Source organism: Procambarus clarkii, chromosome 5, assembly GCF_040958095.1.
Source record: "Procambarus clarkii isolate CNS0578487 chromosome 5, FALCON_Pclarkii_2.0, whole genome shotgun sequence".
In the NCBI taxonomy this organism is placed as follows: Eukaryota; Metazoa; Arthropoda; class Malacostraca; order Decapoda; family Cambaridae; genus Procambarus; species Procambarus clarkii.
Window position 1 is genome coordinate 58553274 of NC_091154.1, and position 22390 is coordinate 58575663.

Sequence of the window (22390 nt, forward strand, 5' to 3'; positions counted from 1 at the left end):
ATATATATATATATTAGTATATTTTGGTGGCAGTCTTTCCTGTAGACATATTATTAAATATGACCGAAAAAGTAAGATTAATAATTCTAACACGAATTTTCTCAATCTTTCGTACATTTCTTTTCACTGTTGGAGGTAAATCAAAAATCAATTCTCCAAAATTCATTTGATTTCTAGTCTGACGCGACACGAGCGCGTTTCGTAAAACTTATTACATTTTCAAAGTCTTTCGTTCACAATTACACAACTGAATAGAACTTACGCATCTCCGATTTTATATCTACATTTGAGTGAGGTGGAAGGGGTGATGTGGCATTAACACAAGACAGAACAAGATGTGGCATTAATAGGGTATTAATTTCATCAACACAAGACAGAACAAGAGTATTAATAGGGTATTAATTTCATCAACACAAGACAGAACACGAAACAATGGATATTGAATAGAAGTGTTTGTAGAAAGCCTATTGGTCCATATTTCTTGATGCTTCTATATTGGAGCGGAGTCTTGAGGTGGGTAGAATATAGTTGTGCAATAATTGGCTGTTGATTGCTGGTGTTGACTTCTTGATGTGTAGTGCCTCGCAAACGTCAAGCCGCCTGCTATCGCTGTATCTATCGATGATTTCTGAGTTGTTTACTAGGATTTCTTTGGCGATGGTTTGGTTGTGGGAAGAGATTATATGTTCCTTAATGGAGCCCTGTTGTTTATGCATCGTTAAACGCCTAGAAAGAGATGTTGTTGTCTTGCCTATATACTGGGTTTTTTGGAGCTTACAGTCCCCAAGTGGGCATTTGAAGGCATAGACGACGTTGGTCTCTTTTAAAGCGTTCTGCTTTGTGTCTGGAGAGTTTCTCATGAGTAGGCTGGCCGTTTTTCTGGTTTTATAGTGAATCGTCAGTTGTATCCTCTGATTTTTGTCTGTAGGGATAACGTTTCTATTAACAATATCTTTCAGGACCCTTTCCTCTGTTTTATGAGCTGTGGAAAAGAAGTTCCTGTAAAATAGTCTAATAGGGGGTATAGGTGTTGTGTTAGTTGTCTCTTCAGAGGTTGCATGGCGTTTCACTTTCCTTCTTATGATGTCTTCGACGAAACCATTGGAGAAGCCGTTGTTGACTAGGACCTGCCTTACCCTACAGAGTTCTTCGTCGACTTGCTTCCATTCTGAGCTGTGGCTTAGAGCACGGTCGACATATGCGTTAACAACACTCCTCTTGTACCTGTCTGGGCAGTCGCTGTTGGCATTTAGGCACATTCCTATGTTCGTTTCTTTAGTGTAGACTGCAGTGTGGAAACCTCCGCTCTTTTCCATGACTGTTACATCTAGAAAGGGCTGCTTCCCATCCTTTTCCATCTCGTAAGTGAAACGCAGCACGGAACTCTGCTCAAATGCCTCCTTCAGCTCCTGCAGATGTCTGACATCAGGTACCTGTGTAAAAATGTCGTCAACATACCTGCAGTATATGGCCGGTTTCAAGTTCATGTCGACTAAGACTTTTTGCTCGATGGTACCCATGTAGAAGTTTGCAAACAGGACACCTAGGGGAGAACCCATGGCGACCCCATCTACTTGCTTATACATGTGCCCGACCGGGCTCAAGAAGGGTGCCTCTTTAGTACAAGCTTGGAGTAGTTTCCTTAGAATATTTTCGGGTATGTCAAGAGGAGTACAGGCTGGATCACGATACACTCTGTCGGCTATCATCCCGATTGTCTCGTCCACAGGTACGTTGGTAAACAGCGATTCTACGTCCAACGAGGCTCTTATCCCTGTGGCCCGTGTGCCCCGCAGTAAGTCAACAAATTCCTTTGGAGACTTCAGGCTGAAGGCGCAAGGAACATAAGGAGTCAGCAGGCTGTTGAGTCGCTTCGCCAGTCTGTACATGGGTGTGAGTATCTGGCTAATGATTGGCCGAAGTGGGTTTCCAGGCTTGTGTGTCTTGACATTTCCATACGCATATCCAGGTTTATATTCCCCAATGATCTTTGGCAGGTGGAGTCCGGATTTCTTGGCGTTCACAGTTTCGATCAGTTTGTTGACCTTTGCTTTCAATTCGGCTGTAGTGTCCTTCGTTACCCTTTGGAACTTAGTTTGGTCAGAGAGTATGAGGTTCATTTTCGCCAGATATTCGTCTTTTTTAAGAATGACATATATTGGCGACTTGTCACCTCTCCTGACAACTATCTCCTTGTTCTCACGAAGGCTTTTAGCTGCCGCTTTGAGCTCGAGGGACAGAATGGTGCTTCTGTAATTGCCTCGATTCTTTCCTCCTTCTGCAATAAGTTCTGCTTGTAAGGTATCTTTGGTAGTGACCTACTACTCCAAGCTTGTACTAAAGAGGCACCCTTCTTGAGCCCGGATGGGCACATGTATAAGCAAGTAGAGGGGGTCGCCATGGGTTCTCCCCTAGGTGTCCTGTTTGCAAACTTCTACATGGGTACCATCGAGCAAAAAGTCTTAGTCGACATGAACTTGAAACCGGCCATATACTGCAGGTATGTTGACGACATTTTTACACAGGTACCTGATGTCAGACATCTGCAGGAGCTGAAGGAGGCATTTGAGCAGAGTTCCGTGCTGCGTTTCACTTACGAGATGGAAAAAGATGGGAAGCTGCCCTTTCTAGATGTAACAGTCATGGAAAAGAGCGGAGGTTTCCACACTGCAGTCTACACTAAGGAAACGAACATAGGAATGTGCCTAAATGCCAACAGCGACTGCCCAGACAGGTACAAGAGGAGTGTTGTTAACGCATATGTCGACCGTGCTCTAAGCCACAGCTCAGAATGGAAGCAAGTCGACGAAGAACTCTGTAGGGTAAGGCAGGTCCTAGTCAACAACGGCTTCTCCAATGGTTTCGTCGAAGACATCATAAGAAGGAAAGTGAAACGCCATGCAACCTCTGAAGAGACAACTAACACAACACCTATACCCCCTATTAGACTATTTTACAGGAACTTCTTTTCCACAGCTCATAAAACAGAGGAAAGGGTCCTGAAAGATATTGTTAATAGAAACGTTATCCCTACAGACAAAAATCAGAGGATACAACTGACGATTTACTATAAAACCAGAAAAGCGGCCAGCCTACTCATGAGAAACTCTCCAGACACAAAGCAGAACGCTTTAAAAGAGACCAACGTCGTCTATGCCTTCAAATGCCCACTTGCAGACTGTAAGCTCCAAAAAACCCAGTATATAGGCAAGACAACAACATCTCTTTCTAGGCGTTTAACGATGCATAAACAACAGGGCTCCATTAAGGAACATATAATCTCTTCCCACAACCAAACCATCGCCAGAGAAATCCTAGTAAACAACACAGAAATCATCGATAGATACAGCGATAGCAGGCGGATTGACGTTTGCAAGGCACTACACATTAAGAAGTCAACACCAGCAATCAACAGCCAATTAATGCACAACTATATTCTACCCACCTCAAGACTCCGCTCCAATATAGAAGCATCAAGAAATATGGACCAATAGGCTTTCTACAATCACTTCCATTTCAATACCCATTGTTTCGTGTTCTGTCTTGTGTTGATGAAATTAATACCCTATTAATGCCACCTCTTGTTCTGTCTTGTGTTGATGAAATTAATACCCTATTAATGCCACCTCACCCCATCCACCTCACTCAAATGTAGATATAAACAAAATCAGAGATGTTTAAGTTCTATTCAGTTGTGTATTTGTAAACTATAGTCTTTGAAAATGTAATAAGTTTTACGAAACGCGCTCGTGTTGCGTCAGACTAGAAATAAAAATGAATTTTGGAGAATTGATTTTTGAATTACCTCCTACAGTGGAAAGAAATATATACGAAAGATTGAGAAAATTCGTGTTAGAATTATTAATCTTACTTTTTCGGTCATATTTAATAATATATATATATATATATATATATATATATATATATATATATATATATATATATATATATATATATATATATATATATATATATATATATATATACAACTTTAGAACACTTTCCCACCAGGAGACTCGAACCCTAGCCAGCACAGAAGCCTTCCAGCAACTGGCATAACAGGTACGCCTTAACCCGCTCCACCACCTGCTCAGACCCTTAAAAGAGATGGTAATTTCGGAGTATTTATATACCCCAAAGATCACCACCTCCCAAGAGCACTAGAGCAAGTGAGGGGTCATTTATACGTTTATTTCATCAAGTCCCTGTTAATATGGGAGAACACTCTGTCTATGCTTAAGGCACAACTCTCCTAAACACGAGAGTGAAGTATACAACTTTAGAACACTTTCCCACCAGGAGACTCGAACCCTAGCCAGCACAGAAGCCTTCCAGCAACTGGCATAACAGGTACGCCTTAACCCGCTCCACCACCTGCTCAGACCCTTAAAAGAGATGGTAATTTCGGAGTATTTATATACCCCAAAGATCACCACCTCCCAAGAGCACTAGAGCAAGTGAGGGGTCATTTATACGTTTATTTCATCAAGTCCCTGTTAATATGGGAGAACACTCTGTCTATGCCTAAGGCACAACTCTCCTAAACACGAGAGTGAAGTATACAACTTTAGAACACTTTCCCACCAGGAGACTCGAACCCTAGCCAGCACAGAAGCCTTCCAGCAACTGGCATAACAGGTACGCCTTAACCCGCTCCACCACCTGCTCAGACCCTTAAAAGAGATGGTAATTTCGGAGTATTTATATACCCCAAAGATCACCACCTCCCAAGAGCACTAGAGCAAGTGAGGGGTCATTTATACGTTTATTTCATCAAGTCCCTGTTAATATGGGAGAACACTGTGTCTATGCTTAAGGCACAACTCTCCTAAACACGAGAGTGAAGTATACAACTTTAGAACACTTTCCCACCAGGAGACTCGAACCCTAGCCAGCACAGAAGCCTGGAAGGTTATTGCCAGTTGCTGGAAGGCTTCTGTGCTGGCTAGGGTTCGAGTCTCCTGGTGGGAAAGTGTTCTAAAGTTGTATACTTCACTCTCGTGTTTAGGAGAGTTGTGCCTTAAGCATAGACACAGTGTTCTCCCATATTAACAGGGACTTGATGAAATAAACGTATAAATGACCCCTCACTTGCTCTAGTGCTCTTGGGAGGTGGTGATCTTTGGGGTACATCAATACTCCGAAATTACCATCTCTTTTAAGGGTCTGAGCAGGTGGTGGAGTGGGTTAAGGCGTACCTGTTATGCCAGTTGCTGGAAGGCTTCTGTGCTGGCTAGGGTTCGAGTCTCCTGGTGGGAAAGTGTTCTAAAGTTGTATACTTCACTCTCGTGTTTAGGAGAGTTGTGCCTTAGGCATATATATATATATATATATATATATATATATATATATATATATATATATATATATATATATATATATATATATATATATATATATATATATATATATATATACCTAACGCACATAAAACAAACAATAAGGTAAAACAAAAATAAAATAAAACTGCTTACGTCCATTGCTGAGTGAATAGTGGCAGGGAGAACAAGAAACATGAACAATTAAACTCTTTACTTATAATAATAAACACAAACAATAATAAAACCTGTAACCTTTGCTATACACGACTGTCAACAATGAACATAAGAATTACGTTACTCTACACACAAAAGGGTGACTATACAATATGTACAAATGTGCTGTCCTTCCTCCGTCACGCGTCGTAGCAATACCACATTGAGTGAAGGAAGAAACATGTGACCCAAGAGGAGTACTCAGGCCGGCGGCCCAACACTCAGACTACTCACCAGGAGTAGTCTGAGTGTTGGGTCTTGTGGTTGTTTTAGATTCAGCTACTCGGAACAAGAAGTGTTGGGTCGCCGGCCCTTGCTTATATAGACTGGTGGGTGACGTCATGCAGGCGTGTAGTAGCAGTTGAATGGTCAGCCCGCAGAATATTGGGTCGTTTACTGGTGGTGAACAAGCAGCCGGCGAACACCTGGCATGAGTTGTAATGTTGTAAGCATAGGATGATTGTGAATAGCTTCTTTTCAACTGTACTTTAGTTACGTTGATGCGGTTTCAGCTTGTAGCTGTAGTCACTGACTGGCAAGACTGACTGACCCCCCCCCCTGTCCCATCCCAAATCCTTATCCTGACCCTTTCCCAGTGCTATGTAGTCGTAATGGCTTGGCGCTTTCCCCTGATAAACTCCCTCCCTCTTCTCACTGTTGCATCAATGCCCCAATGCCGGTGCTGCTGTCATCGACATTAAGGACGAAGAGTTTCTTCACATCTTGCGAGGCGAGAATGGGATTACTACAGAGTAATGCTTTTAGCTGTTCAAATGCAATGGTTTGTGAATTAGTCCAAAGATATTTTGCTTATGGCTGGTAAGGTTAATGAGAGGTGTAGCCACGGAACTGAAGTTCCTGCTAAAAGGACGATAGTATGATGCTAAACCTAGAAAACGCATAAGCTGTTTTCGTGAGGTAGGCTGAGGGTATTGTTGAATAGCATGTAGGTGAACGCCAAGAGGTGCTATGCTTCCACTGCCTACTATATGACCGAGATACCGCACTTTACTTGTGGCAAACGTGGACTTGCCCAAATTAATGTTGAAGCCAACCTGGAGAAGCTTGAAGAACACCCGTTATAGGTGGTCTTTCCAAGTGTTGGTGGCAACAACGATGTCATCCAGGTAGGCGTAGAAATCGTCAAGGTCTTGGATGACGATGCTGACAGCTCGCTGGAAGGTAGCTGGGGCATTGTAGAGTCCTAAGGGCAGTCGCTCATATCAAAAGAGGCTAAAAGGAGTGGAGAAAGCAGTGATGTCCTTAGCGCACTGTGTAAGACTGATCTGAAAATAGCCCTTTTAGGAGGTCAACTTGTGAGAGAAACTTGGTGTTACCGATGGCATCAAGAATATCGACGATGCCAGGCAAAGGACAGAAATCCTTTACAGTGACTGTGTTCAGTTTACGATAATCGCTGCACAGTCTTACCTTGCCGGAGCCGGTGGCTGAGCGGACAGAACACTGGGAGCGTGATCCTGTGGTCCCGGGTTCGATTCCGGGCGCCGGCGAGAAACAATGGGCAGAATTCCTTTCACCCTGATGCCCCTGTTACCTAGCAGTAAATAGGTACCTGGGAGTTAGTCAGCTATCACGGGCTGCTTCCTGGGGGTGGAGGCCTGGTCGAGGACCGGGCCGCGGGGACACTAAAGCCCCAAAATCATCTGAAGATAACCTCAAGATAACTGCGTGCCTTGGGCACCAATATTACAGGGTGAGGTCCAAGGAGACTCACTGGGTGTGGCCAGTCCATTGTTGAGGAGATACTGTATATCGCGAACATGGTTTCCTTCTGCGAACTGCATCAGGTAGTATGGTTGATGGATTGGCATCGTTTCGGGAAGCAGCTTGATGTGATGGCGCACTACGGTACATTCCTGCCGAGTTTCTTAAAACAAGTCTCTATTAGTAGAGACTAGTTGGATGAGAGGAGCACTGTTATTGGAATCCTGTGAGTATTTAGGAAGATCGTTCCTAATTTCAGAGTTAGAGATCACTGGGGTAGTCACTACAGTCAGGAGGAGAAGCAGGGTAGGTATTGTGGTGTTTGTGTGTTACTGAGGAAGTCTTGATTGTAGGGTTGATATAAAGCCATTGCTTGGTTACTGACTTTAATACGTATATAAACAATTACATGACTAGCTGCTTCCAAGCTGGTAGCTCCTGTGTGCTCTTGTTTACCTTCTCTGGCGTCTGAGCCGCCGCACATAGAAAACGGATGGTACCGTTTTCTGTGAACATGACATCCCTCCTTTTCTTTAAAAAGAATGACTACAGGATGTCTACCATGCTTGTAGCACAAAGCAAAGTTATTGACACAAAGTAAGTTATTAACATATCAAGAGATACTGCATACATTTAACATTAATTAAGCACACAAAGAATTTAAACAACTTAATCTTTACCACAAAGGATTTCAATGTTAAAAATACATATGCAATGTTAAACAAACATGAAAGAAACTGTACTACAAAGTTACAAAATATTGAATGAGAGATCTTCATTATTCAAACAATATTAAATTTAGTTCAGCATAACAAGTAAATACTTTGCATTACATAGGAACACAATTAATCATTAAATCGTGTAGGGCGTTTAACATGACGTTTAGGACGAGAGTCCCCAAAAACAATAATATTCCTTGATGAATTATTTATTGAGTTATAACTCATTTTTTCTTTTTCTTTTGCACGACTTTGCACTTTATCATTTTCTACACTAGTTGGAATCACTTTGAAATAGGCCATATTACGTGTTATACTATGATCTCTATTACTAGCTGTTACCATAGTTCCTTTTACACTAATCACTTTATATGGTTTTGTATCATACGGCATATCTAGCTTTCCCTCTTTTTTCTTTTTAACTAGAACCGTATCTCCAACCTTTATGAATTGTTACTTTGCACGTTGATCATGAGCAATTTTCATTTTGCCCTTGGCTAGTGCATCCTTCTGAGGGAGACATTTATCCGTTATCACGGCTGGCATGACAGGTAGTGCGATTCTCATAGGACGTCCAAATAAAAGTTCGCCAGGTGACTTGCCCAGTGTTCCATGTGGTGTTGCACGGTAGTTCCTGAGAAAAGCATACATAGCTTGTTTCCAGGATCGCCATTCGGCATGAGCACAGCGTACCGCTTTCATGAGAGGTTGCATGAATCTCTCAACTTCTCCATTTGCTTGAGGATGTAGTGGCATCACACGGCGGTGTTTGAATCCAATATGCTCAGCAAAGTTGACGAAGTCTTGTCCATAGAATGGCGGTCCATTGTCCGTCTTGACAACTTCAGGAATGCCAAAGTTTGAAAAGTTCTTGTCGAGTTTCGGGATGACGGCCTTTGCAGATGTAGAAGTGATGATTTCTACTTCTGGATAACGTGAGTGATCATCAATGACTACCATCAAGTACTCTCCAGTTGGTAGTGGTCCGCAGAAGTCCATCGATACTTCCGTCCATGGTGCAGCAGTTAGTGGTGAAGGTTGTAGAGGTGTTGGTCTTGAAGTATCCACTGCAGCTTGGCAAGGGACACAGGCATCATGCATATCCTTTGCTTGACGATCAATGCCAGGAAACCACACCTTTTCTCGTAGCAGTTGTTTGGTCCCAACAAGACCTTGGTGTCCTTGATGTGCAAGCTTCAGAGCACGTTGCTGGAGAACAGCTGGAATGACGATACGAGTACCTCGCAGCACGGTGTCGCGTTGTTGCGTAACACTTAATTCTGTCTGGATGCGTTCAAGTGCTTTGAATGCATCTTGGTTAACTCCTGAGGGTGGGATGCGTGGAAACTTTTTCTTAGTCAATGCATCCACTGTTGCTTGCAGAGTTGGGTCCTCTAGGGTTGCAGTACGGATTTCATCAAGAGTGAGAGCCTTAGGGACTGCATCACAGGTTACAGAGTGTACATATTCCTCGGCAACTTGCTGATGCTTGGTGATGGTGAAACTGTTGGCAGGATGTCGACTGATATAATCAGCAGGATTGCCTGCACCTGGCTTGTACTTCACAGTAAAATTGTATGGTTGCAGACGAAGAGCCCATCTCTCAATGCGAGCTGGTGGTTTGGACTTTGGATTATTGAAGATGGTCTCCAACGGTTTGTGGTCAGTGACTATCGTGGTGAAGGGTGCACCAAGCAGATACACATTGAAGTGTTCATAGCCCCATACAAGAGCAAGAGCTTCCTTCTCTGTCTGACTGTATCATTGCTCAACATCTGTGAGAGAACGGCTGGCGTAGGCAATTACTACTCTGGAATCTGGTTGACCAGGTTTGTGTTGGGCTAAAACAGCACCTAAACCAACAGGACTAGCATCCACTGTTAACTCAGTGTCCATTGATGGATCAAAGTATGCAGCAGTCGCATTCTCTACTAGTGCATCTTTCACAGCATCAAATGCATTTTGCTCGATATCGCTCCAGTACCATGATGCATTTTTCTTCAGGAGCTCACGTAGAGGCTTCGTAATGGTAGCAAAATCTGGAATGAAGCGAGAACAGTAGTTTGCCATTCCCAGAAAACTTCATGTACTTCAGTGGACGATGAAGGAGGTGCAGCATTCTTGATATCTGCAACTTTCTTAGGATCTGGAGACAGAACTTTGTCACTAAGTACATGTCCAAAGAATTCAATTTTACGTTGATTGAACTCACACTTTGCTCGGCTTAACGTCAGATTCTTTTCTCGTAAGCGTTGCAATGTTGCACGAAGAGCTTTGTCATGTTCAGCTTGGGTACGGCCATAAACAATGATGTCATCAGACATGTTGTCAGCATTAGGTATATCGTGCAATACCTGGCTGATGATGTACTGGAATACCTCGGCAGCACTGTTGATGCCAAAACTCAGGCGCTTGTACCTATACAGACCTTGATGTGTCGTAAACGTTGTGATGAATCGACTCTCATCATCAAGTTCAAGCTGATGATAGCCCTTGTTTAAATCTAACTTGCTGAATACAGTTGCACCATTCAAGCGGTAGATCATATCATCTACATTGGGTGTAGGATGGCGTTCACGCATTATTGCCTTGTTGGGAACACACATGCCCACACAGATGCGTATCTCATCTGGATTCTTCGGCTTTGGTGGAGTGACAATTGGGCTTACCCATGGTGTTGGGCCTGTTACTGGTTCAATGATTTCTAGTTCCATCAGCCTATCCAGTTCGGCATCGACTTTCTTGCGAGTATGGAATGGTTCTCGGCGATGTGGTTGGGCAACTGGAATTACATCTGAGTTGATATGCAAATGTACTTTGCTATCAGTATAACAACCTATGGATTTAAATCGATCAGAAAATTCAGCAACAATAGCATCAACATTGTTTGCAGATTCCACTGCTACAGCATTAGAAAGCTGAAGTAGCCCCAATTTGGTTGAAGTCTTGTAACTGAGTAAAGACTCCTTTGCATTCCTAACAACATGGAATGTAGTAATGAGCATTGCATTCTATGACTTAATCTCTGCAGTGAAAGTTCCAATCACTGGCAAGGCTACCTTTGAAGCATAGGCAGTGGCTTTGCCATTATAGTTTTCAAGCTTTGGGAACTGTTATTTAAATTTTTTATAGTGGCACTCAGCAATGGTGTCAATGTTTGATCCAGTGTCAATGAGAACTTTGAGACAAATACCAGCAATGTATCAACATGTCTCTGGGTTGTTTGGAAGATCATTCCATTCTGACTGATTGTACTCCATAAGTATAATCACATTCACTGTCATCTGAGACTGGGTGTAATGAAATGTTGTCTTGTACATTATTAACATTCTGGATATGAGGTGCAATATTGTGTTTACCACCTCGACCCCTATGACCTGATCCTCGTACAGTGCTTTTATTCATAGACTGTGGTTTCTTTAGTGCGGAACGACACATAGCACCAAAATGATCTAGTTTTCCACACTCATAGCACTTCTTACCTTGAGCAGGACAAACATTACCTTGGTGTGGGTAGTCTCCTCCACAATTGTAACATTTATTGTTGACACCCTCTGATGTGGGTCGTTGTGACTGCTTGAGTCTTGTTCCATGACTCCAGTTGTGATGTGGTTCTCGGCTCAATTTACTGTTAGGTTTGGCATGATATCTTCTTTGATTACGATGTCCTCCCTAAACCTTACGTACCTCATCACTGTTAGTAACAGTGGCAGAACCGTTGTTGGCACTGCACTCCATGACACGAGCATCACGTGCAGCATCTTCCATTCGACGAGCCATATCCAGTATCTTGGTAAGAGAACTTTCATCATCAACAAGTTCTAGAGCTCTTCGACGGAGACGTGTAGATGCGCATGTTTCAATTATTTGCTGTTTGATTTCTTTGTCAACATCAGCAAACTCACAATGGGCTACTAAACCCTGCAGACGTGTGTGGTATTGATCCACAGTTTCATTAGAGAGTTGTCTGGCTCTCCTGAAATGCATAATTTCCATGGCAATATTTTGTCTTGGTTTGAAATGCTCTGTTAGTTTGGCTTTGGCAGTTTCATAATCTTTGGCACCACCAGTGTCTTTCAGTGTGTCAAAGATGTCACAAACTCTATCACCTGCATAATGAAGTAGAAAGGCACGCTTTCTTTCAGCACTTTTGATGTCAGAAACTATCAACAAATTTTCAAACCTTTTAAGCCATTTGACCCACCTCTGTGACAGGTTTGTCTGGTCACAGTCAGGATCAAATGCAGGAAACTGAGGTATATTGCCTTTTTTTTACTGAATAAATGTAACTTATCACTTAAATGTTCCTCAGAATATTAAACACTTACTGCACTGTGTATGTTAGTTAAGAATTCACTGTAATTACTTTAATTTTGCAAAGCACACAAGCATTTTAATGCAAAAGTTCACAACAGTGCACAATACAGCAGCAACTGACTTCTTACCTAGCCCTTGTGTATATGTGTTGTTCCTACTCACAGCAGCACAGCAGTTGTCAGCAGTTGGCACAGCAGAAGTTAGCAGTTGGTGCAGCAGTTGGTACAGCAGAAGTTAGCAGTTGGTGCAGCAGTTGGTGCAGCAGTTGGTGCAGCAGTTGGTACAGCAGTTGGTACAGCAGTTGATGCAGCAGTTGGTGCAGCAGTTGGTGCAGCAGTTAGTGCAGCAGTCAGTTCACAGCGTGAAGAATTTTAGCACAGAGCGCGTTTCGTATACAAAACATCGGGTTTTGTATACAGCATCAAAGCGTCGTTTCGTACACTGCGTCGACAGATTCGTCAGTACACAGTTTCTTCAGTCAGCACATAGCTTGGGGTAGCACATAGCATTGGTTAGCACATAGCATTGGTTAGCACATAGCATCGTTTAGCACACAGCATCGGTTAGCACACAGCATCGTTTAGCACACAGCATCGGTTAGCACACAGCATCGGTTAGCATACAGCATCGGGTATGGTGCTCACTGCTTCTCTTCCTCCTCCAGGCAGCATGCTTCTCCCTTATGTTTTAAACTGAACAAATACCTGCGTTCACAGTTCATCCTCGTCGCCAATGTGGTGTTTGTGTGTTACTGAGGAAGTCTTGATTGTAGGGTTGATATAAAGCCATTGCTTGGTTACTGACTTTAATACGTATATAAACAATTACATGACTAGCTGCTTCCAAGCTGGTAGCTCCTGTGTGCTCTTGTTTACCTTCTCTGGCGTCTGCTCCGCCACACATAGAAAACGGATGGTACCATTTTCTGTGAACATGACAGGTATCACTATGGGTATATGTATCCGTAAAAGCGGATACGGACATCAATACAGTTGGAGGATTACCTTGGTACTGCTTGAAAAGATTGATGTGGCAGAGTTGGGTCTTATGCCGCCGATCAGGAGTCTCTAGAATGTACTTATGATTGTTCCTACATTCTTTGATGCGGTATGAACCTGAAAATTTACTCTGGAAGGGGGGAGCTTGGGATAGGAAAGTATGCCAAAACGAAGTCTACTACCTTGAATTTCCTGACTTTAGTATTTGATCAAAATGTGTTTTCATTTTATGCTGAGATGTTGACGAGTTAGCACTGGCAAATTGATGTACTCTTTCAAGGGTGCGTCTCAAATATTTTAAGAAACTGAGACACATTAAGGGAATCAATGAAGATGTTAGAGGTCAAGGAATCTTTAAATGCTTTCAGGGGGTATGCACTTACGACCGTAGAACATCTCAAAAGGAGATGTTCTACGTAAGAATGTAGAACTCATTAGGAATGTACTTCTTAATGAGTCCCTCCAAGGGACTCATTATGAAGACTTCTGAAAATACACATGATAAGGTCTAGTTGCTAATCCCAATCCTTCTCTGTACTAATGCAAAATTTTCTTAAAAGTGACTTGAGAGTTTGATGGCTACGTTCTAGAGATCCCTGTGAAGCAGGATGATTGGGGCTAGACAATACTTGTGTGATGTTGAACTCTTTAAGGATGTTCTTAAATAAGTCACTGGTGAAGCTTGTGCCACAATCGCTCTGAATCTCTCGTACTCGTAACTATCCCGAAGTTATCCTATGTGAGGATCTTTAGGAGGTGCTTAACAACTGTAGCAGCCGTAATGTTCTTGACCGGAACTGCTATAGGGAACCTGGCGGTAGGACACATGATAGTGATGATGTAGAGGTTGCCGGAGCTAGTTCATGGTAGCGGCCAAACGCAGTCGATAATCAGTTTGCTGAAGGGCTCTGAAGGCACAGGAATAGGAATCAGTGGTGCTTTAGGAATAGGAGCATTAGGCTTACCTGCCATTCGACATGTATGACAAGTGTTCACGAAGGTCTTCACGTCTCGTTACATGCCTGGCCAATAATAGTCCTGCATGATAGGTTTTGTTGATCCCATAATGGGACATCGGGCCATAGGCCAAGTCAATTATGTCTTTACGTAATGAGGTAGGAACTTCCAACTGATCAACATTAGCCCAATTATCCTCTGCCTTTAATTTAGTGGGTCAGAATCTGCAATATAAGATTTGATTATCATTCAAAATATAACTAGGGATAGAATCAGTCTGAGTTTGAGCCTGGAAGAATTAGGGAGTTAATGAAAGATCAGCTTGCTGTAATTTTTAGAACTCCAACCAGTTGAGATTCCGTGAGAAGCCTTGTGGATCTTGAGGGACAGCTGGAGCTACTTGTTGTGGTTGAGCGGCTTGAGCACATGTAGTCATTAGGACAGGCTGGGAGATGTCTTTGGTTTCGTCGGTCACCGGTACCTCTTATGCGGCATACTTCATTACAGGGTTTACTGTAGCAGTCACTGACCTGGAGTTTGTTACAGATGATCAGGTTCGTGGAGTCTTATTGGTCAGCCAAGTCGTTGCCCAAAAGAAGTTGAATTCCTGGCATGGGAAAAGGTGACTTATGATATCCCTCATGGCGACTTGGACTTCTTCACGAACGAAAGAACAATCTGGATGGTCTCTGGCAAAGTAGGAGTGGTTGCAGTGAGGTCGGTGATGAGGACGCTTTCTCCTGTGTAGGTGACCTTGGATGCAGCAGCTTTCAGGAGTATGCTTTGGAGAGCAGCTGTGTCCCTCAAGATGTTCACTTGGACCTTTCCCTTAGAATCTCTATCGTTGGCAGAGACAGTTCTGGATACACGTCTCTGTGGAATAAGGAGAGATCAGAAGCTGGAACATGGGTATGCATAACAGGCGTATAAGGCTTAGGAGGTTGAGATTTAGGCTTATGTGAATCGTTCCTAGTTTTACAAATGAGGATTGGTACATTTTTCGATTGTGTGTCCATATACTTTACAATACCTACAGTAGAGTGCATAATTAACATCGGCATGACTCACTCTAGCAGGGCTGGATCAAGTTGGTTTACTGGAATAAGAGTCATATGAATTAAGGAATTAAACTATAGGTATCAGTCAACTGCGCACACTTACTGAGGTTGGTCTCTCCTTTATCTGTAAGGTTAAGACGTAGGGGTTTGACACACGGCGCATAAATTCTTCCATGAGGATGAGGTTGATAAGCTCAGGAAAAGTGGTGATCTGGGCTGCCTCCAGCCACTTCATAAAGTATCTGGTTTTATTCTGAGCAAACTCTACATTGGTGTTTGCACAGGATTTAACATAATCTCTGCAACGACGTCTGTAACTTTCTATCAACAAGAGATAAGCGTCCAGAATTGCTTGCTTCAGTACCAGGTAATCAGTCTCGGTGGCAAGAGTACTGAGGGTCAAGGCAGCTCTACCTGTAAGATCGAATCGAAGGAGTATTGACCATTGGTTCTGAGACCAGCTGAGTTGAGTAGCTAACGCCTCAAATGAGGTAAAAAATTTATCCACCTCTGTCTCCACAAAAGGCGGCATCATTTCAATACACTGAGTCACATTAAAACGTACCGGGAGGTTGGAGTCTGCTTAATGGCGCTGAGCGGCGTGGGTAGTTGCAAGTTCCTGTTGTCGAAACTCTTAGAGTGGCAACAGCTTTCTCTTGCTCCAGACGGAGAGCGGAGGCAGCTTTCTCTTGCTCCAGACGGAGAGCGGAGGCAGCTTTCTCTTGCTCCAGACGGAGAGCGGAGGCAGCTTTCTCTTGCTCTAAGCGGAGCGTGATGGCGGCTTCTTGTTCTTGTAGCTGAAATCTCTCTCGTTCACGTACACATTGCAGATCAGCATTTTCTTGCTGTCGTTGACGTTTCAGGTCAGCTTCTTCTTTCTGTCGTTGACGTTCCAATTCTATTCGTTGTTCTTGGAGCCGGAGTTGTTCATTCTCTCGTTTTCGTTGGAGGGAAGCTTCTTCTTCTCGTCGTTGATGTTCTAGGTCAGCTTCTTGTAATCTCATCACTCATTTCCCTTCATAAGCCTCTGTTTCCATGTGGGCTAATTTGATCTTCAGCTTCATGACGGCGAGTGCAGTCTTAATCGGCAATCGGTATCGGTAATTTGATGTTGTTCCTGCAGCTCTGAAGTGATAAGATCATTATCAATCAAATAATCTAGTATCATATTATGAAGTTCAGTTTTGTTGGCTCCATGGGGAGGTAAGATATGATATTCCGTAGTAAGGGTTAGTAACCTGCCTTTGGTGGTGCGAGTGAGGTTACCAACTTCGTCCTCCGGGTTGGAACGGAAGGCAGCTAAGCGAAACATGGTTTACAGTACAGAGGTAAGTAAATAAATGCAAGAATAATGTGACTGTCCTCCTGTAAGTGAACCAATACGTGAGGTTTATTCGACTGACAAAGATTATGTGATATCAGGCACGGGAATGGTTGGTATAGGACTGGCAATTTGTAACTATCCTGTAGGATAATAATATAATTACAGGATAAGTTACTGAAAGATAAGGTTAATTGATTGATTATTATAATTAAGTCATAGATTTTAATAAGGACTTGGGGAAACAATAAATGTTTCGAGGTAGTACAAGACAATGTAGGCATGTACTCGGTATTCTATTAATGACGAGGATAAGGGCAAGAGGTGTCCTACTGAAAACTAGGTAATTAATTGCAGTTACAATTCTTTGTGCTTTGGGAAAAGAATGGTAAACTCCCTACATAGGCAATTAATCACAGACTTTGAACGAAGGCTTAGGGGTGCGGAGAGTGTCAACACTGTGACGAGAACTGCTGTACATGACCCAAATGTACAGTACAGTCCTGGATGCAAAAGGAATGAAAGCCCAATACATCCCCCTAAGTTCGTACTACAAAGTTGATTATCATAGTTAGGAGACAAACCAAAGTACCCAAATGTGTGATCTGCCTGAATGAGATACTTCTGTAGGGACAAGATTGTATGGGTAAGCAGGATATAGCAAAGGTTAATAAGATTAACCATTATGAGTATGAATTTGCACATAATACATCATGTAATCTAAAGTCAAACAAACAAACAAACAAACAGGTCACAAATTGCTACACCTGAAATGTAAGTAGAGTTAGTCACCAATGAAAAATACTCAAAAAGAGTTCTGAAAGGCAAACATGTGTTAAAGCCAAGTAAACAACTGAACACAACTTTAAGCAAAGGAACTAGGTGCAATACCTGAGACAAGACTCCCGGATAGGCCCCCACATTTTGTATGGACTTGAGGTAGCGTAGCAACTACCTGCAGCTGGTATATGCCAAACACACATAAAATAAACAAAAAGATAAAACAAATTAAAATAAAACTGCTTACATCCTTTTTGGTGTGAATAGTGGCATGGAAAACAAGAAACATTAACAATTAAAGTCATAATGTATAATAATAAACCCAAACAATGATAAAGCCTAAATCCTTGGCTTTACACAAATGTCTACAAATGAATATAAGAATTATGTTACTCTACAAACAAAAGGGTGACTATACAATATGTACAAATTTGCTTTCCTTCCTGTCACGTGTTATAGCAAAACCACATCGAGTGAGAGAAGAGACATGTGACCCAAGAGAGAGCACCAGAAGTAGTCTGAGTGCTGGGCCGCCAGCTGTCGCTTATATACACTGGTGGGTGGCATCATGCTGGCGTGAAGCAGGAGTTGAAAGGTCAACCGACAGAATAATGGGTTGATTGCTGGTGTTTAACAAGCAGCCGGCGAACACCTGGCATGTGGCTCTCGAGACAGAGTAAGGGGAAGGCCGTGGTGAAACATTCTAGACATCTGGCTGGAGGATCTTTGATGCTAGAATGAAGTTAAGGAGCATGTTGGTGGTGAAAGCAGTAGGAAGAGCCATATTACCATATCTCTATGGACTTATCTTGAGATGATTTCGGAGCTTTTTTAGTGTCCCCGCAGCCCGGTCCTCGACCAGGCCTCCACCCCCAGGAAGCAGCCCGTGACAGCTGACTAACACCCAGGTAACTATTTTACTGCTAGGTAACAGGGGCATAGGGTGAAAGAAACTCTGCCCATTGTTTCTCGCCACCGCCTGGGATCGAACCCAGGACCACAGGGTTACAAGTCCAGCGTGCTGTCCGCTCGGCCGACCGGGGAGCCAGTCGGCCGGGGAGCCGGTCTTGTCAAGACTCATAAACCTAGCAATCCCATGAGGCCTATCATCAGTTCTGTGGGATCCATTTCTTACAAGGTTTCTAAATGGCTTACCAAAATCTTGTCCCCATTGTTAGGAACTATTTCCTCTTCTCATTTGACCAATTCTATTGAATTAGTTAAAAAATTGAATATTGTTCCAATCGCTCCTGATATCAAGTTAATCAGTTTTGATGTTTGTTCTTTGTTTACAAAAGTGCCTGTTGATGATATTCTTGATTATCTTGCTCATGAATTAATAAATCATGTTTTACCTCTTTCTGCTGAATTGTTGTCAATCTCGTTAAGTTGTGCATTAAAGAATGTAAATTTACCTTTAATAATGAGTATTATTTACAGACTTTTGGAATGGCAATGGGGAATCCATTATCGCTATTGCTTTCAAACTTGTTCATGGAATTCTTCGAAAAGAAATTTGTTTAACAAATACCTTGTAAAGACTGTAATCGGTTCTATGTTGGGCAAACATCTAAAGATTTTAAATGTAGAATTTTGCAACATAACTTCTCTGTAAGACATGGCCATTCATCTAATGCTTTGTTTGTTTGTTCATTTGTCAGAAAGTTCTCAGCAAATTGATTGGGAGATGGCTTCTTCAATACCGAATTTTAAAATTATTTTCAATAGGAACATAATTGAATCTGCTTTAATACAGATTACAAAATTTAAACATTAGCAGTGATGAAGATGAAGCCATATGATGAAACTCTAATTTATATCCACCTAATCTCATTCATATTTTTGTCATTGTACCTCACTTCACTTCTCTTTCCTGCCTATATATGTCCAAACTTACTGACTTGTAAATCATTCCTTCTGAAGATGTATTATTAAATACGAAGTACATAAGGAAATTAATGTTTCAATTCTTCCTCCATGGTCCTCCAATTCTTCTATGGTCCTCCAATTCTTCCTCCATAAACATATGTCATATCTAGTAGCCAGAACGCACTTCTAGGCCTACTATGCAAGGTCCGATTTGCCTAATAGGCCGTGTTACAGTGCCCTCTCCTATTTCTTCCGTTTGCCTGCTTTAAGAGTCATATCAGCTCTCCCTACTGATTCTCTGAGATACATGGAGTCTGTTGGTATATGTGGCGACCAGACCGGCCGCCAGATAAGGGAGAAATTTACATCATAAGTTTGTAGGTAAAGGGGAAAGTGGTGCCCTGATATAAATGAAAGCGTACCCCTTACCTGCAGATCCGCCGTTTTGTAGAAAACACTAGTCGTGTGCGGATTGGGTGGCGTGGGTCATGGGCGACCAATCAGAGCCCGCCGTGACGTCACTGAGTGCTCAGGGCTGCGCCAACGTCAGAGTTGACCTGACTGTGGAGGTGAGAGGACGCGCCTCGGTCGGCTCTCGAGGATTTGAGGCTCTACAAGCCTTATTCAGTGGATTAAACTATCCATCGCAAACCACCGTCGTTATTGGAGACCCTGCGCTTCCGAGAAGCAAGAAAAAAGCCAAGTTCATTGAGCGGAGGAGTGCCAAACTTGGAAAATTGGTCGGCGACGACGCTGGGCGGCGCCGCTCGACGCTGAGGGCCTGGAAAGGTGTTGCGGGCAGGCTTAGCTGTGACCGGGTCACATTCACTGAGGGTTTTGGAGGGACGACACCGTTCCTAGGACAAGGAGCAATGCCTTGTGGAAGGGACGAGTGTGTGCATATAGTGATTAGCTCAGTGCCCACTGGTGAACCAGGATTGGGATAGCTGAATCTCTGGGATTGGATCGGCGATGACGCGAAGGCTGCACGACACCTGAGGACCTGTGGAACGTTCCTGGGTCGTCAAGGATCCACTCAGGAAGCGTGGGAACCTCACACCATCGAGGGACAGGCGTCGTGAGCCAGGAATGTAAGGTAGATAAAATTTCCCTCCCATTACCCCTTGTTTGAGTAGGCTAGATAGGCCACGATATTTGCATTTGTATGTTGCAGGATAGCATTAATACTTTAGTTGTAGGATAGGCTGCAGGGCAGCTTGTGTCCAGGACTGTTGGAGAGGACAGTGTGCGTGGACGGCAGGACAGTTGAAGAAGAGGTGCCGACGTAGCGAAGAGGCCCTTCTGTGAGTGAGTGTGTGACTCCTGTTTAATCTGCCCAGTTGAAGGAGTGGTTGGAGGTCGTGAAAGAAGAGTTGCTGACGATCTCCAGATTTATTATCCTTATGTTCATTTTCCTGTATTGCTTAAAAGTGAATGTGTGATCATGTAAATTGTGTCAGTAAATTCACACATTTTATCATTATGTTTAAGTGTGCCTCCATTATTATATTTCTTTTATGAGCATACACGAGGCTTATCATAGTACCACCTAGGGAACGTCACGTTCTCTATAGAAGTTCTTATCGCCTAGAGAGTGGTAAAGCAGCACAGACATATATAAAAGTGTACCCTAAGCCATCCGACCAGTATCAGAGCAAGAATGGTGGCAACAAGCAACGTAGTGACTGGAGATAGGTAAAGCCACCCAGACTTTTATGGGAGAGTACCCTGGGCTGACAGTCCAGTGGCAGATCGAGGGAGTAGCAACGCTCTGGCAACAAATAGTATAGAATACACCCATTGAGCTTCATCGCTGGGGTGCAGATATACTAACCCAGCTGGCGACCTTGTTAAGAAGAAGATAGGGAAGGCAGGCGGGAAAGGAGTTCCTGCAACCTTTTTGTCTGGCAGGCAAGACTCAGGGAAGTTATTGTTATAAGGTAAGCCTGAGTCTTCCTTCACTTCTCCACGGGTCTAGGCCGGAACTGTTAACAACAGTTTCCCCGTGGTTGACTGAATGGCTCCCAGGGTGAATCAGTGGCCCCCCCCCCCCTTTAGTGTTGGGAGCAAAGACCTGCGGTGGTGGGCATTGCTAGTCCTCCCCTGTGGGACCAAGGAGACTCCGGTGAATCCCGGGAGTCGGAGGGGCTGAATATTCTGCCTTCTGAGCCCCTAGCAGCCGATTGCTAGCGAAGCCCCAGCCCACCCCCCCATGACAAGAACTGGCGACCTTGCCAGGATTCGAACCACGGTAGCCAAGAACTGGCAACTTCGCCGAGATTCATGGATCAGGCTACAGTGTTGCCAAGGTATGGTAATCAAGCTACAGTGTTACCCAAATTTCAAGACAGTGTTGCCAGGGTACTAATACAGTGTGGCCAGTGAATTCAGTGGTACTGTTATCCAACCAGCTAAGGGACTGAAACAGTGAAATTAGTACCTACTAACTAGTCTGTGCTGTCGTGTATGCTCGATAACATAGAGATGGAGGAGGATAAAGTAAAGAAATTTATTGAGAAAAGGGATGAGAGAATCTTGGAAGAGTGTACCAAGGCCCAACTCCAACAAGTGGCAAACCACTTTGGGATCAGGTTGAGGATGACAAAGGTAGTGGAGCGAAGGACAGAGATCATGGCACAGCTCACGGCTCGAATGAAGGCGACGGGAGAGGAGCCATCTCAAGAAAGGCCGTCTCAAGGAGGGCCATCCCAAGAAGAGCCATCCCAAGGTGAACCGTCCTGACTAGAGCCACCCCAAGCGCCTACCAGTGTGGGGAGAATTCAGAGTGAACATGGAAGCAGTGGAAGGTCCAGCTGTAGTAAGAGGAGCTTGCAACTGGAAATAATGAAGATGCAACTGGAAGCCCAGCTGCGACGAGAGGAGAGAGAAGCGCAAATGTAGAGAGAGGAACGTGAAACTCAGCTGCAGCGAGAGGAGCGTGAAGCTCGGCTGCGGCGAGAAGGAGAGAGACAACTGCGACTGGAGGAGATAAAGGCAAACAAAGAAGTCGAATTGCGTCGCGTTGATCGTGGGCTGCCCTCACTACCTGCACGGTGGGATGATCTCAAGGTAAGGGAACGTGACTTACCTAAGTTTGAACCTCAAGAAGCTG

At 43.5% G+C, this 22390-nt stretch overlaps 1 protein-coding gene across 1 annotated transcript in view; it reads left to right on the plus strand.

Annotated features, from left to right (window-relative positions):
* The window catches only part of LOC138351036 (galactoside alpha-(1,2)-fucosyltransferase 2-like), a 423912-nt gene that overhangs the window by 296379 nt on the left and 105143 nt on the right, over positions 1–22390 (plus strand). The gene's annotated exons all lie outside the window — the stretch shown is intronic.